Here is a 15,337-nt window from a genome sequence, read left to right as displayed (position 1 = left end):
AGGTCCAGCAACTGCTGAGGGAGGTATAATCTATGCCAGCAACAGCCCCTGGAGAGCCCAAGTGGTAGTGGTGAAAACCGGGGCGAAAAACAGGATGGTCGTTGACTATAGTCAGACCATCAAACGGTACACATAGCTTGACGCGTACCCCCTCCCACACATATCTGATATGGTCAATCGGATTGCACAATACCAGGTCTTCTCAACGGCGGACCTGAAATCTGCCTACCACCAGCACCCCATCCGTAAGGCGGACCGCCCATACACTGTGTTCGAAGCAGACGGCCGCCTTTACCATTTCTTAAGGGTTCCCTTCGGCGTCACCAACGGGGTCTCAGTCTTCCAACGGGAGATGGACCGAATGGTTGACCGGTACGGACTGCGGGCCACTTTCCCATACCTGGACAATGTCACCATCTGTGGCCACGACCAGCAGGACCACGACGCCAACCTTTCCAAATTCCTCCACACCGCCAAACTCCTTAACCTAACCTACAACAAGGAGAAGTGTGTGTTCAGCACGAACCGATTAGCCATCCTCGGCTATGTGGTTCAGAACGGAGTTCTAGGGCCCAACCCCGATCGCATGCGCCCCCTCATGGAACCCCCCCCTCCCGCACTGCCCCAAGGCCCTCAGACGATGTCTGGGGTTCTTTTCGTATTACGCCCAGTGGGTCTCAAACTATGCGGACAAGGCCCGCCCACTCATTGAATCCGCCATTTTCCCACTGACGGCCGAGGCTCATCAGGCCTTCGCCTGTATCAAGGCCGACATCGCCAAGGCCGACGTTACGCTCCCCTACCAAGTCGATAGCGATGCATCAGACATCGCGTGGTGCCACCCTCAACCACTCAGGCAGGCCCGTGGCATTCTATTCCCGAACCCTACGTGCCTCCAAAATTCGGCACTCCTCCGTCGGAAAGGAGGCCCAAGCCATCGTTGAAGCTGTACGGCATTGGAGGCATTACCTGGCCAGCAGGAGATTCACTCTCCTCACTGACCAATGGTCGGTTGCCTTCATGTTCAACAACACACAGTGGGGCAAGATCAAAAACGATAAAATCTTGAGGTGGAGGATCGAGCTCTCCACCTACAATTACGAGATTTTGTTTCGCCCCAATAAGCTCAACAAGCCCCCCGATGCCCTATCCCGAGGTACATGTGCCAGCGCACAAGTCGACCGACTCAGGACCCTGCACGACATTCTCTGTCACCCAGGAGTCACCTGTTTTTACCACTTCATTAAGGCCCGCAATCTTCCCTACTCCATCGAGGAAGTCAGGGCGATCACCAGAGACTGCCAGGTCTGTGCGGAGTGTAAACCGCACTTCTATCGGCCAGACCGTGTGCGCCTGGTGAAGGCCTCCCTCCCCTTTGAACGCCTCAGCATGGACTTCAAAGGGCCCCTCCCCTCCACCGACCGAAACACTTCCTCAGTGTGGTCGACGAATATTGCCCTTTGCCGTCCCATGCCCCGACATGACATCTGCCACCGTCATCAAAGCCCTCAACACCATCTTCGCTCTTTACGGTTTCCACGCCTACGTCCACAGCAACCGGGGATCCTCATTTATGAGCGATGAGCTGCTCCAGTTCCTGCTCAACAGGGGCATTGCCTTGAGCAGGACGACCAGCTACAACCCCAGGGGCAACGGGCAGCTGGACTGGGAGAATGGGACGGTCTGGAGGGCCGTCCAGCTGGCCCTACGGTCCACGAAACCTCCCGGCCTCTCGCTGGCAGGAGGTTCTTCCCGACGCACTTCACTCCATACAGTCGCTCCTTTGCACCGCAACTAACAAAACCCCCATGAACGTCTCTTTGCCTTCCCCAGGAAGTCCACCTACGGGGTTTCGCTCCCAACGTGGCTGGCAGCTCCAGGACCCATTCTCCTCCGTAAACACGTGCTACTCCACAAGGCGGACCCGTTGGTTGAGAGAGTACAGCTACTTCACGCCAACCCGCAGTACGCTTACATAGCGCACCCCGATGGCCGCCAAGGCACAGTCTCCCTCAGGGACCTGGCACCAGCTGGTTCCCCACACACACCCCCTCTGTCCCGGTGCCACCCTCCCTTCCCCCGGCGCACCCCACCGCAGCCCCCGCTCCAGGACAATCTGTCCTGGCCTTGCTCCCACCCAGGGATGAAGAGGATTTCGACACGCTCCCGGAGTCACCGAAGACCAAGCCGACGCCGGAGTCACCACCAGCACTGCGGCGCTCTCGACGACAGATCAAGGCACCAGACCGCCTAAATGTGTAACATTCTCTGTGATTTCTAACAGCAATTTGTATGTATATAGTTCTCCAGCACCCCTGCTGGCCTCATTTTTAACAGGGGTTGAATGTGGTAGTCACCACTGATGTATTATACTGTATATATGGGTTTTATGGTAAGGCCCCTGTACTACAAAGTAGATCCTTGCCTGCTGGCTCCGCCCAGTAGGCAGAGTATAAATATGTGTGCTCTCTGCACAGCAGCCATTTGGTCAGCTACTGTAGGAAACCACACATCTCTGTGTGATAAAGCCTTGATTACATTCTACTTTAGTCTGTGAAGCGTGTCACGACGAGTGCATCCCATGCATGCTGGCCTGGTGATGGCGTTGTGCGGCATCCCAGCGTTGGCAGCAAAGCCCACTGCCCGGGCATCCTGGTTGGTATGGTCCACAGGGTAATTTCCCGGAAAGGGCAGCACGGTAGCATGGTGGTTAGCATAAATGCTTCACAGCTCCAGGGTCCCAGGTTCGATTCCCGGCTGGGTCACTGTCTGTGCGGAGTCTGCACGTCCTCCCCGTGTGTGCGTGGGTTTCCTCCGGGTTCTCCGGTTTCCTCCCACAGTCCAAAATGTGCGGGTTAGGTGGATTGGCCATGATAAATTGCCCGTAGTGTCCTAAAAAGTAAGGTTAAGGGGGGCGTTGTTGGGTTACGGGTATAGGGTGGATACATGGGTTTGAGTAGGGTGATCATTGCTCAGCACAACATCGAGGGCCGAAGGGCCTGTTCTGTGCTGTACTGTTCTATGTTCTATGTTCTATGTTCTATGCACTCGGCGAGTGTAAGGACCCCGTCACGTAGAAGGTGAGGGCGATCGTCACCTTGACAATCACTGGGAGCAGGTGTCCTCCCCCATACCCCTGCGGTGCCAGGTGTACCATCATTTGGCAGGTATGTCTGAGCATCTTGCTGTTCATCTGCAGTTTCCGTCTGCATGCCCAGTCTGGATGGTCCTCAAATAACATGGGGTTGCGGTACCGCGGGGCCTCATCCGGCGCCTCCTTGGCACCTCCACCTACTCCTCCTCGTCCTGCTTGGCGGCCGGCCCTCCAGCCTGAGCAGCTGCCAACTGCCCCTCTGCAGCCCACTCATCTGCTGCAGCCTCCGCCTCCTCACTGAGCCGACCCGTTCATGCTGCCACAGGACTTCACGCAAGGTTGCGGCCGTCGCCACGGGCGCCAGCATTGCAGGTCGATGACCAAAAGCCATTATTGTGTGCAGGGCGTGAAAGGCAAACATGTTAGCATGGTGCATACTCGCGTGCCCAACCAGGTGCTATGGGCTACACGGTGGCCCCTGTTTGGCACCGTGGGCCCCACCCACACATGTCCCCCACCCCCACTCCCGCATCCTGACCCCATCGGTGCCCCCGGTCCTGGCGTCCATCCCTGCTGCCAGGAGCACTGTTGGCTGGCAGTGCCCTCACTGGGGGTTATCGTTGGTGTGGCCCTGGGTGGTCCCATGGTGGGTGGCTGCCGGTTGGGTGGGGTGTTCGGGAAACGGGGGGGGGGGGGGGGGGGCACACCAATACAGCCGGTGTCACTGTGTAGAACCAGGGGCCGGGGTGGTTGCTCAGCAAGATGGCCACTGTAATGGCGGTTGGTGCCTGGGCACCGCCGCTGGCCAGTGGGAGGGGCATCCTGGCTCTCAGCATGCCCCCCCCCTTCTCCCGACCTTGGTAGCCCCCCCCCCCCCCTCCCCCCCCGTCGCAGCTAGTACGGGCAGCCTGCAGTCATACCCACGCCACTTCGTACCTACTCTCACTCGCTCAGCAGCCAGGATGCCAGGTTCACGATTTTTATAACTACAAGTGAACCAGGTCGTTTGGAAATCAGACCATCTGAGGCTCTGAATCGCAGGGGCCCTGGGGCATTGGGCGTCAGGCCCGCTAACGACATGCCTACTGTACTTTCAGGCTGCGCGGCGAGCACCGCATTTACATCGTGCTTGGGGGTGCCGGAGAATCCCGATTTGGTGTCAAACCGGCATCTACCACGATTTTGGCATCGGAAGCTATTCTCCGCCCGAACGCGTTTCCCGATTTCGCCGTCAGCTCACGGAGAATCCAGCCCACTGTTAGGAGGATAAGTTGTATAGTGCTGGAGCTGACAAGATTGGTGGCATTCTCTCACCTTGCCCGCGATGGATTTGGTGGTGGGTGGGAGCTGGGGCCAAAGGGTGTGGTTTTGCAGGCTCGTTAGCTGCCCTGGCATCATCACCCAGAATTCTGGGCCAAATTGCAAGAAATGCAAGATTTTTACATAATGCCCCCAATGGACATGCATGTCCCAGAAAAGGCAAAATACCCAGGGGCAGCCTGCCTCAGAGTCTGAAATGTGGAGACTGGGCCAACTGAAAAAGTATAATTAGCAGAGAAATGGCACAAGAGTTACACGACCAATTCAAAGAGGAGATTACAAATGACATGAGGAAGGGAGAAACCAATTGGGGATGTATAACATCTATTGCACAGAAAAATGGTGACTGTGATAAATTATGCAGAGCAAAAATGAAAGGCGTATGTGCAATTCTCGGCGAGCTATAACGCAGGACGAAATGATGCAATGTTCTTGAAAATGCTAAAAGGGTTTGGTCTGGACCACCAAATGGTATTTCCACATGTTGTCTCTATAAGAGGAAAATATGTAGAAATTATGTGATGGGCGACAGAATTGGAATCTGAGGAGCAAAGTAGCGTTAGCAACGACAGTAACCCCACAAACCACCCCCAAACGGGTAAACCGTAGCAAGGTAAGGCACTTAATAAGAAACTGTAGGGCATCAAGAATGGGACTGCGCTATACAAACTGCAGAAAGACAGGAGGACACCATCAGGAAGAATGTTGGACAATTGGAGGAGGAAGAGGGGATCATGGACCTAGGGTTGTGGGGGTGAGACCCATGCAGATACAGGGAGAATGTACAAATTCCACACAGACAGTGACCCGGGGCCGGGATCGAACCCGGGTACTCGGCAGTGCTAACCACTGTGCCATCGTGCCACCCCAACCTACAGCTCCTTCGAGATTTAGTCGGGAATAAATAGGTAGCACCAACCCTCAGACTATCCAGGACTGGGGATCCCCGTATGTTTATTGATGCATTGTCAAGGGGCTGGCAGTTCAATATGTTGATGGACATCGGAGCATCCATTTCAATTACCGAGCTGGATTTATCAACCACCCGGCTCACGACAACAGTGACAGTGATAAGCGGTATCCGTTTGAATGCGTGCCAAAGTGAAGTGATTCCCAGAGAAGTAGAGGGTTTAATGGTTCCCATACATATTTGGTTATGTCAATGAAGGAAGTGTTACAGGAATGGACATTCTGGTAAAATTGAGAACATTAATTAGCCCATAGGATGGCAAGGATATCATGCAAGGATGACTTAAAAGGAACAGAACGCCCGTGCCTCTATGTAGTGTCGCTGTGTGTCAAACGACAAACACAGATCTGTTAAAGCCCCATGGATCTTGGAGAATCCTCTGCCTAGTGGACGGGGTTTGGGCATGCCACAAGCATGAGTGTGGAAGGGTTAATATTACATCAATTCTCACTCCCGGACCAGAACTCACTGCCAAGGAAACAGTATACTATCAAACTAGAAACTCAAGAGGCTACAGAAGACGGACCCAGTCCATTATTAATTCACCAATATGGCCAATCAGAAAAATGGATGGAACCTATCGATTAACCATTGACTACACGGCATTAAATAAGGTAACTCTAAAAGAATATCCCATAGTGGCTTCGGCCAGCCGCTATATTTAACTATCTGGGGCCAGAATGCACCATTTTCTCATTTCTAGACACCGCAAATCAGTTCTGGGCTGCACCACGAGATGCACAAGCTTGCTTTTACAATAGGACACATGCAGTATACCTGGACTCAACTGCCCCAAAGGTTCTATAATAGTACTGCGGGTAATGTGTGACACATTGAGTCTTGCAGAGCTGGAATAAGGAAGCACAGTGATTCAATATGTGGATGATCTGCTAATCGCCTCTGAGACCTCGAAGGGCCACATGGTGGCGCTGTTGCTCATTCCTGGATTATTAGACTGTCAGACCTGCAGTAAACAAATTGATTGCATTTCTGGCTGGCTGGGTGCAGTCCTGAATATTGGACTGAGCATCGATGCAAGGACATGTTGGTGCGACTACCCACTGCACAACGTTAGTTTCACTACAGCCCCAATTTTAAACCCAAATGAGGTGGAAGGTTTGCCAGATGCACTTTTGGCTCATGTTCAAAGCATCACCCTCAATACACCAAAGTGGATATTTTCTTTTTCTACACTCGGCGACGTATGGGCGCGATTCTCCAGAAATATTTCTAAGTGTTATAGCGAGCAGGAACTGCTAGGACCGCGTGCGACAGGCCCTCGCTAACAAGGTCGAGCAGCACTTAAACAGCACTTGCTCAGCCAACCCCCGTAAGCTCGCAGCCACGGTGCTGCGAAGACCGGCCCCAAGATTCGGCGATGGAGACCTTGGAAGGCTCCTCAGCATGGTGGTAGCCTGGAGGGATGTTCTGTTCCCCCAAGGGTCCTGGAGGGTGAGCCACACGGCACCCAGTGCCACCTGGGACGAGGTGGCGATGGCCGCAAGCTCAGGAAATTTGACCAGGCGGACTGGCCTCCTGTGTCGACCTACACCGAGCAGCACAGGTGAATTGACGCCAACCTTCCCCCCCCCCCCCGAATACTGTTCTGCCCCCACACAAGCATTTAGCCCAATCCTCCAACCGGACTCCAACCCTCCCTTCAGCCCCTCCTCTCCCTTCAAACCCTCCAACCCTTCCTTCACACACCCCCTCCCACCACTGTGAACCACACGTGTGGCTAATGATGCCCTCTCTGTAACTCCGCAGGAGAAACTCTCATATAATTGCTGGGAGAGAGAGCCCAGACTGGCAGTGGGGTGCTGGACATACGAATCCTCACCACCTTCGAGGAACGAGCCCTGTAGGTGATGGCGTTGATGGAGGCCAGAGCATTCACCAACACGGAGGTTGACCGAAGCCGTAGTGGTGAGGATCCACCAGGCCTCACCCAGAGGTCCTGTCACACGTGAGTTGATATTGCCATACTGACTGACCCACACTCACCGGTTGGCAATGTTAGTGGTCAGGCTTCTGGGGCACAATGTGGTGAGCACCGCACTGCTGCTGCTGTACATCAGGTGGAGGCAGCAACCCCCCAGGCAAGACAGCTGCCTGAGGTCTCCTGGATCCCAGGATCCAGCTGGGCCCCAGTCTGATTCTGAGCCTCTGGTCAAGAGGTGCTTGCAGCTGATGGAGACGTTAAGTAGCGGCCAGGAAATTCAGAGGGAGATGTCAGCGACACTCAAGTGCGTCCATAGCCGATTGGAGGAGTCCCAGAGTCTACGGGCGCAGGAGATGTCATTGGCAATGCATGGCACCGAGTGGAGGTATAGTGGAGGCCATAGTGGAGAGCCTGGTGAATGACACCATGAGTGAAGGTGTCCAAGGCGTGGTGCAGTCGGTGACGGCCATGGTTGAGGGTCTCGGCAGGATGTCCGACTTGGGGGATGTTACACAGTACCAGGCTGACCTTGATGAGGCTCTGCTGGTCATGTCCCGCTCTCGGATGAGTATGGCCAAGGCACTGCAGAGCTTGTCCCAGTCACTGGGGAGTATCACCGAGGGTGTCTACACCTTGGTGTATGGGGGAGCAGCCAGGGCTGGCAGAGCCAGATGGTGCAGTGGCAGCCAAGGCTCAAACAGCTGCCCCTTCGTTCCAAGGTGAACCCTGGGGCCCTATGGGAACCGAGCGGGAGGAGGTAGCCCTGAGTGCCAAGCCACACCTGTCCCATGGAGTGGGAATGATGGCCACCAGATCCCCTGAGTTCCACCCCTCTGATGAGGTCACACCTCGAGGTCAGTACGGGATAGGGTGGCTGTGCATGTGCCGTTGACAAGTGTGCTGGAGTCCCCCGACCCCAGAGCCCCCAGAGGACCCTGGCCAAGGACATCGAAGGCCACAGGACAAGGTAAGCAGCTGGCTGCCTCTACATCAGATGTGCAACCTGGGGAGACACCTAGATGTAACCGTAGAGCTGGGACGGTTAAGCAGGTTGAGGATCACTGAGGGCACGGGGGGGTGGGGGGGGGGGGGGGGGGGGGGGGAAGAGGATGAGGGGTCTGGTGTTCTTTGTGTTGCTTATTTAGGATAGATTGCATAGTGTTCCACAAAGACCACAGTACAGCTTTTACTTAAACAAAGCTATGATTTTATTTACGCAATAAACTGGGTTTCGACACTTCGTCCTTTTAGAATACAGAATTGACCAATAACATCTAACTACACTCGCTGCCAATCTCACTCACTGGTATAATCTATAATCTAATCTTCTCATACTAACTGCTCTGATTACCTTCATTAGCTGTTTCCTGCTTACACTCCTCCCCTTACACGGTAGCATTGTGGATAGCACAATTGCTTCACTGCTCCAGGGTCCCAGGTTCGATTCCGGCTTGGGTCACTGTCTGTGCGGAGCCTGCACATCCTCCCCGTGTCTGCGTGGGTTTCCTCCGGGTGCTCCGGTTTCCTCCCACAGTCCAAAGATGTGCAGGTTAGGTGAATTGGCCATGAGGAATTGCTCTTAGTGTCCAAAATTGCCCTTAGTGTTGGGTGGGATTACTGGGTTATGGGGATAGGGTGGGGGTGTGGGCTTGGGTAGGGTGCTCATTCCAAGAGCCGGTGCAGACTCGATGGGCCGAATGGCCTCCTCTGCACTGTAAATTCTATGATAATCTAAGGTCTAGCATCACTGCTTTTTTAGTAGTATCTGCAGCTCCCTCTAGTAGCTATTCATGGTACTACATTAACCCTTGTAACGCTGATAGTTATTTTACCAAGGTGGGAGGGCGTTGGTAGAGGTGTGGGAGGGGTGAGGGGGTGATGGAGAGAGTGGGGCAGCACCAAAGGGAGTGGGGAATTGTATGACACCTGTGACACGGTAAAATCCCTTGAGCACAACCAGTACAATGCCTCTGTCACTTTCCTTTCTCCCACTATGCAGGCCAACCTCCGAACCCTTGGCCCATCTCTCCAGGCATTCCCCCTCCCCATAGCACTCCCCAACCCTCCGGCTGTGGACATGTCCCCGGAGCTATGTGCCATCCCCTGGGTGTTTGGATGTTGGCTGCTGCGTGTGTGCTGTTGCCTCCCTCAGTGTCCAATCATCAAGTTGAGATTGGGATACAAGGCAATGACTCCTACATGCAACATGGCCCGCCTACCCACCGAGATCCACTTGGGATGTGTAAAGTTCTCACTTAACCACGATTGCTAATTCCCTATTAGCCTTCAGCTCATGGATAGAGCCCTCGACAATGGTTGGGGGTTATAGGTAGACCGTGGGGCAGACGAGCAGGGACTCGAGTTTCCCCCAGAATGGGTGCACACAATTCAAGGGTTGGCATGTTGGTGCCACGTGGGGTTGCCCCCCCCTCCCCCCCCAGTGCCTCTTCCCTTCCCATAACAGCCCACCCAGCAAAGGGTCCCACAGTCCCTGCCAAGCACATGGGCGCCAAGTCAGCACCCCCATACCCCCTGAGCGTAAACATGGCTAGTCACCTCCTTGGATCCCTGCAGAAGCCCTTCCGGCAGGTTCATGTTTTTCAAAGGGAGTACTAATCGACGCCTGCGTGACCACTTGCTGGGGAGGCCGATGAATCACGGGAGGCCGTCGGATATGGGGTGGCTCCCGTTAATTGCATTAAAATAGGGCTTAAGTGGTGATAATTGGTTTTTCGCCAATGCACGGCAAGATCCCTATTTCGCCTATGGGAGCAGGCCAGTTGCATCGCAAACTTTTTTGGCGTGATGTACCATCAATTCGACTCAAGACACATTTAGGATCCGAACTGTGGCTTTAATCAGCTAGTTGTTAGCCCGGTGGTCGACTACAGAGAATGGCCGACCGCCGGGAACTCTGGGTACTTATACCCCACCTCGGAGGCAAGGCCTACTTGCCTCTCGACCAATTGGAGAGCAGTCACATGACTAGTCCCAACCAATCGGACGAGAGGCACATGACCAGCCAGAGCCAATGGGAAGCCAGTGCTCTGCACCAATGGCAGTGCTCATATCCATACCACCACAGGCGCCTCGTGTGGTTCTCATTTTTCGCCTAATTAAGAGACCTGAGAATCGCGTCCTACGCCTTTTAGATTGGTCAAGTAAGTCACTTCATGGCCAAAACTTACTGAGTATTTTGTGCATCTTCTGTATATAAATTACATTGCTCATCATTTTGTGATATAAATCACTTTTAATGGGCAAAACAAATTGAGTGTTTCTGTATCCTCTGTATATAAATTGCAGCTAATGTTATTCCCCATTTCAAAGCATTGCATGATTTCATATTATTCCAGTTCATTTTGTGGCATTGCATCATTTTACAAAAAGGCGGAATCGTTCAATGAAGTGAAAGTAAGGAACAACAGTTTGGAATTTTGAAAAATGTTTGATTTTCTTCTTTTTTAAAAATCATTTACGGGACGTGAGCGCCCCTGGTTAGACCAGCATTTATTGCCCATCGTAGTTGCCCTTCAGAAGGTGGTGATGAGCTGCCTTCTTGTACTGCTCCAGTCCCTGAAGTGTAGGTAACACCTAACTGTTAGGGAGGGAATTCCAGGATTTATACCCAGTGACAGTGAAGGAACGGCGATACGTTTCCAAATCAGGGTGGTGAATGGCATGGAGCTGAACCTCCAGGTGGTGGGGTTCCCAAGTATCTGCTGCTCTTGCCCTTCTAGATGATAGCAGTTGTGGATTTGGAAGGTGGTATCTAAGGAACCTTGACGAGTTACTGCAGTGCATCTTGTCGGTGGTGCACTCACTGCCAATGTTCGTCGGTGGTGTAGGGATTGCTTATTGTGGGAAGGGGAGCAATCAAGTGGGCTGCTTTGTCCTGCATGGTGTCGAGCATCTTGAGTGTTGTTGGAAATGCACTTTTCCAGGCAAGTGGAGTGTATTCCATTACACTTCTGACTTGTGCCTTGTTGACAGACTTTGCGGGGTCAGGAGATGAGTTACTCACCGTAGGATTCCTAGCCTTTGACTTCCTTTGGTAGCCATGGTATTTATATGGCTAGTCCAGTTCAGGTTGTGGTCAATGGTAACCCAAAGGATGTTGATAGTGGGGGATTCAGTGATGGTAATGGCACTGAATGTCAAGGGGTGATGATTAGATCCTCTCTTGTTGGAAATAGTCATTTCCTGGCAATTGTGTGAGGCAAATGTAATTTGCCATTTGCCAGCCACGCCTGGATATTGTCCAGGTCTTACTGTATTGGATATGGACTGCTTCAGTATCTGAGGAGTCGCGAATGGTGCTGAACATTGTGCAGTCATCTGCGAAGATCCTCACTTCTGACCTTATGATGGAAGGAAGGTCATTGATGAAGCAACTGAAGAGGTATATTACCCTGAGAAGCTCCTGAAGTGATGTCCTGGAGCTGAGATGATTCTAACCACCACAATCATCTTCCTTTATGGCAAGGATGACTCCAACCATCGGAGAGTTTTCCCTCTGATTCCCATTGACTCCAGTTTAGCTAGTGCTCCATGATGCCATACTTTGTCAAATGCTGCCTTGATGTCAATGGCAGTCACTCTCACCTTACCTCTGGCATTCAGCTCTTTTGTCCATGTTTGAGCCAAGGCTGTGGTGAGGTCAGGAGCTGAGTGGCCCTGGCAGAACCCAAACATGGGCAGTTTATTGTTGAGTAAGTGCCGCTTGATAGCACTGTTGATGAACCCACCCATCACTTTGCTGACGATTGAGAGTATACTGAGAGGGCGGTAATTGGCCTGGTAGGATTTGTCCTGTTTCTTGTGTACAGGACACACCTGGGCAATTTTCCACATTGTTGGGTAGGTGTCAATATTGTAGCTGTACTGGAACATCTTAGCTGGAGGGGTCAAGTTCTGGAGCAGAAGTTCTCAGGACTAGTGCTGGAATATTGTCAGGGAACGTGGCCTTTGCATTATCCAGTTCCTTCAGCCGTTTCGTGATAACACACGGAGTGAATCGTATTGGCTGAAGGATGGCATCTGTGATGCTTGGGGCATCTGGAGGAGGCTGAGATGAATCATCCACTAGGCACTTCTGGTTGAAGATTGATGCGAATGATTCGACCTTATCTTTTGCACAGATATGCTGGGCTCCTCCATCATTGGGAATGGGGTATTTGTGGAGCCTCCTTCACCAGTAAGTTGGTTAATTGTTCACCACCACACAGAGCTGGATGTGGCAAGACTACAGAGCTTAGAACTGTGGCGGGATTCTCCATCGGCGGGATCCTCCACTTCGCCAGAAGCGCACTCACGCCCACGGATTTCCGGACAGCGTAGGGGTGGCCACAGTGGGAAATCCGATTGGCCAGCAGCCAGGACGGAGGATCCTGCTGCCGGTGGGGACATGCCATGCCGGAAAATGGGTCTGGTGGGACGGAGAATCCTGCCACTGATCCATTGGCTGTGGAATTGCTTAGTTCTGTCTATCACTTACTACTTGTGCTGTTTGGCTTACAAGTAGCTTCACCAGGTTGACACCTCATTTTTTAGTATGCCTGATGCTGTTCCTCCAGCACCACCTCCCTTGGGAGGTCTAATCCATCATGGACTTGTTTCATATCTGTGCCAATGGAACTCCAGAATCCTATTAAATTATCCTAATCAAAGGTGACTAAAAGTAAACAGAGAAAAGCTGAACTTCGAGAGATAGTAAACATTCTCTACACCAAATTGCACATGTATAACATAGTCTTGAAACTTCTTAGGATCAGAGTTTATGATAATAACAATCGCAATAACAATAATATTTTTTTTTAAATTACGTACTTTTAAAACAAGATGATAGTGTTAAATCAGACCAACATTGGAAATGAGTGGCGAATTTAACAATTTGTTGGTTGCCTTGCTTGCTGGTGTATAGGTCTCTCTGTGCACCATGCCAACTCTAATCATTTCTCATTTCCTGCCATACAGATGACTGAAGAGCTTTGTGCTACACCAGCAATTAATTTACGATATGTCAAACCATCCATTGGTTCAATGCAGCAGTTGATGATTGTTGACACATGGACACAAAAAGAAGAAAACTTCCATAACATGGTTCATTTAATCATTTCTGCACCACTGACCTTTCGGTTCCTCTTTCCCTGAATCTTGCTCATCTTTACTTGTACATAAACATGATATTTGGGAATTCATGACTATATAACTGAGGAGGGATTTCAGATTAACTTCTGCTTGTTAGGCAAGCTCTGTTGATAAATTAATAGGATGCAAACATTCTGAATGGAGCTTAAATCCCTTTGTCGTTAGTTGTGTCGCCTGTGGACCATATCAACCTGACCCGATGGAAGTTTAATGAGACATTCCAGTAGATTCTCCTCCATGCATCCATTTTGTGGTCCCGATTCGGTATGGCAGGAGAAATAAAAAATGCTGGCCAGAGAGCAGATCCTGAACCCCACCCCCGACAGTCCCTTCTCAGGAAGGACATGGGTCAAGAACCCCACACACTGGTGCTTACAAGTTACCAGCATTTCAGAATTTTCATGGCAGAAGCAGCATTCTGGAAGTCTTATGAAATCTCGGCAGGTGGGTGGAATGGTGAACCATAGACTGGAGGCAGGAAGAGTCTCAAAGGTGAATAATAATAGTATTGTTCCATACAGTTCATCATGAAATTCTGTAGCCTGAGTTATATTTATGTTTACTGAAGTGAGTGGTAACAATGCGGGAAAAGGTAAGTGACCATTAAATAATGTGTTTGCCAGGATATTCCTACTGACAAATGGCAAGCTATCAAGTGAATGGGATTCTGAAAGTGGGAAGTCTTCAAATGCATTCAATCATCCACAGGATTAAGTGCTATTCTGCACTGTACGATATTGAAAGCATAACCTAGTATGTAATCAAAACTGTTGTTTAAACATTTCCCTCGCCTTCTCGCATTCTTTTCAGAACACCTGGATATCTGTTTGGCTGTTTGAACATTTTGACAGATGTATGAGTATTTGGCTTCCTTCCAAAGCAATAATGGATTCTGCACTGCAGAGTCTACTTACACAGCTGTCCTGGGGAATGTGAGCTTGCTTATTCTGACAGATTTATGAGCTTCCAGGAGGATAATGATTTTTTTAACAGTGAAAATCCCACTAGCCTGCAATTACAGTGTGGAGGGGATCACAACATCAGGTAAATTACCAACTCCTGATTCTGGCCTCTTTGATGAAAATTTGACCTGGGGTGTTACTTTGGAGGTGCCATGAATCTCCCATCGAAGTTACAATGGGAGATTAGGAGGACCACTGCAGAATTTCAGTCTCATGCCACCCAGACCCTTGTATCTAAAAGTTGAAATGCAAGGTTCTCCCAAACTTGTCAACTGTGCTCTCCAAGTCCACACTTGTACTGCCCATGCTGGGAAGAAATCTGGTTAAGAGACAGTTACAGAATGCAGGAAGCTGCCACATTTTGTCTGCAATGAATAAAAAAGACAGTTTATGCATATGCAGAGATACGGGGCTGGAGAATTGCAGGACGGCCTTCCAATGACGCGGCAATGCCGTTGCGACGGCTTGCGGCGCGCAACACGATTATGCCACTTCCGTGTGTGCGGAGCATGGCTGGCTGGCTTCCAACCGGCGCCAGCCACGATTTGGGCATCAGAGCCCACTTCGCCAATCACCGATTACGATATTGGCGTCAGGCAATGAAGAATCCGGCACAGACTTCAGACATGGAACAGCAAGATCAGAAACGAAAAGGCACATGCTATCTGAGGTATTATAAATAGTTTTATGAAGTACAAAGGCAAAGGAGCAATGGTGAACTTTTACAAATCATTGACTATACAAATTCTAGTCAATTGTGTAAAATCAAGTAGTGTACGAAACAGGCTGTCAATTCACTAGTACGAGGCCTCATCCAAGATGCAAAACTGTGAAACGAACACAATACAAACAAGTTCTTCAACGGCAAGCAAAACATCTTCCCTGTCTGTCATTCCCAG

The sequence above is a fragment of the Scyliorhinus canicula genome, chromosome 3, assembly GCF_902713615.1.
Source record: "Scyliorhinus canicula chromosome 3, sScyCan1.1, whole genome shotgun sequence".
Classification (NCBI taxonomy): Eukaryota; Metazoa; Chordata; class Chondrichthyes; order Carcharhiniformes; family Scyliorhinidae; genus Scyliorhinus; species Scyliorhinus canicula.
The sequence above is the reverse complement of the archived record's forward strand: the minus strand, read 5'-3'. Positions refer to the sequence as shown.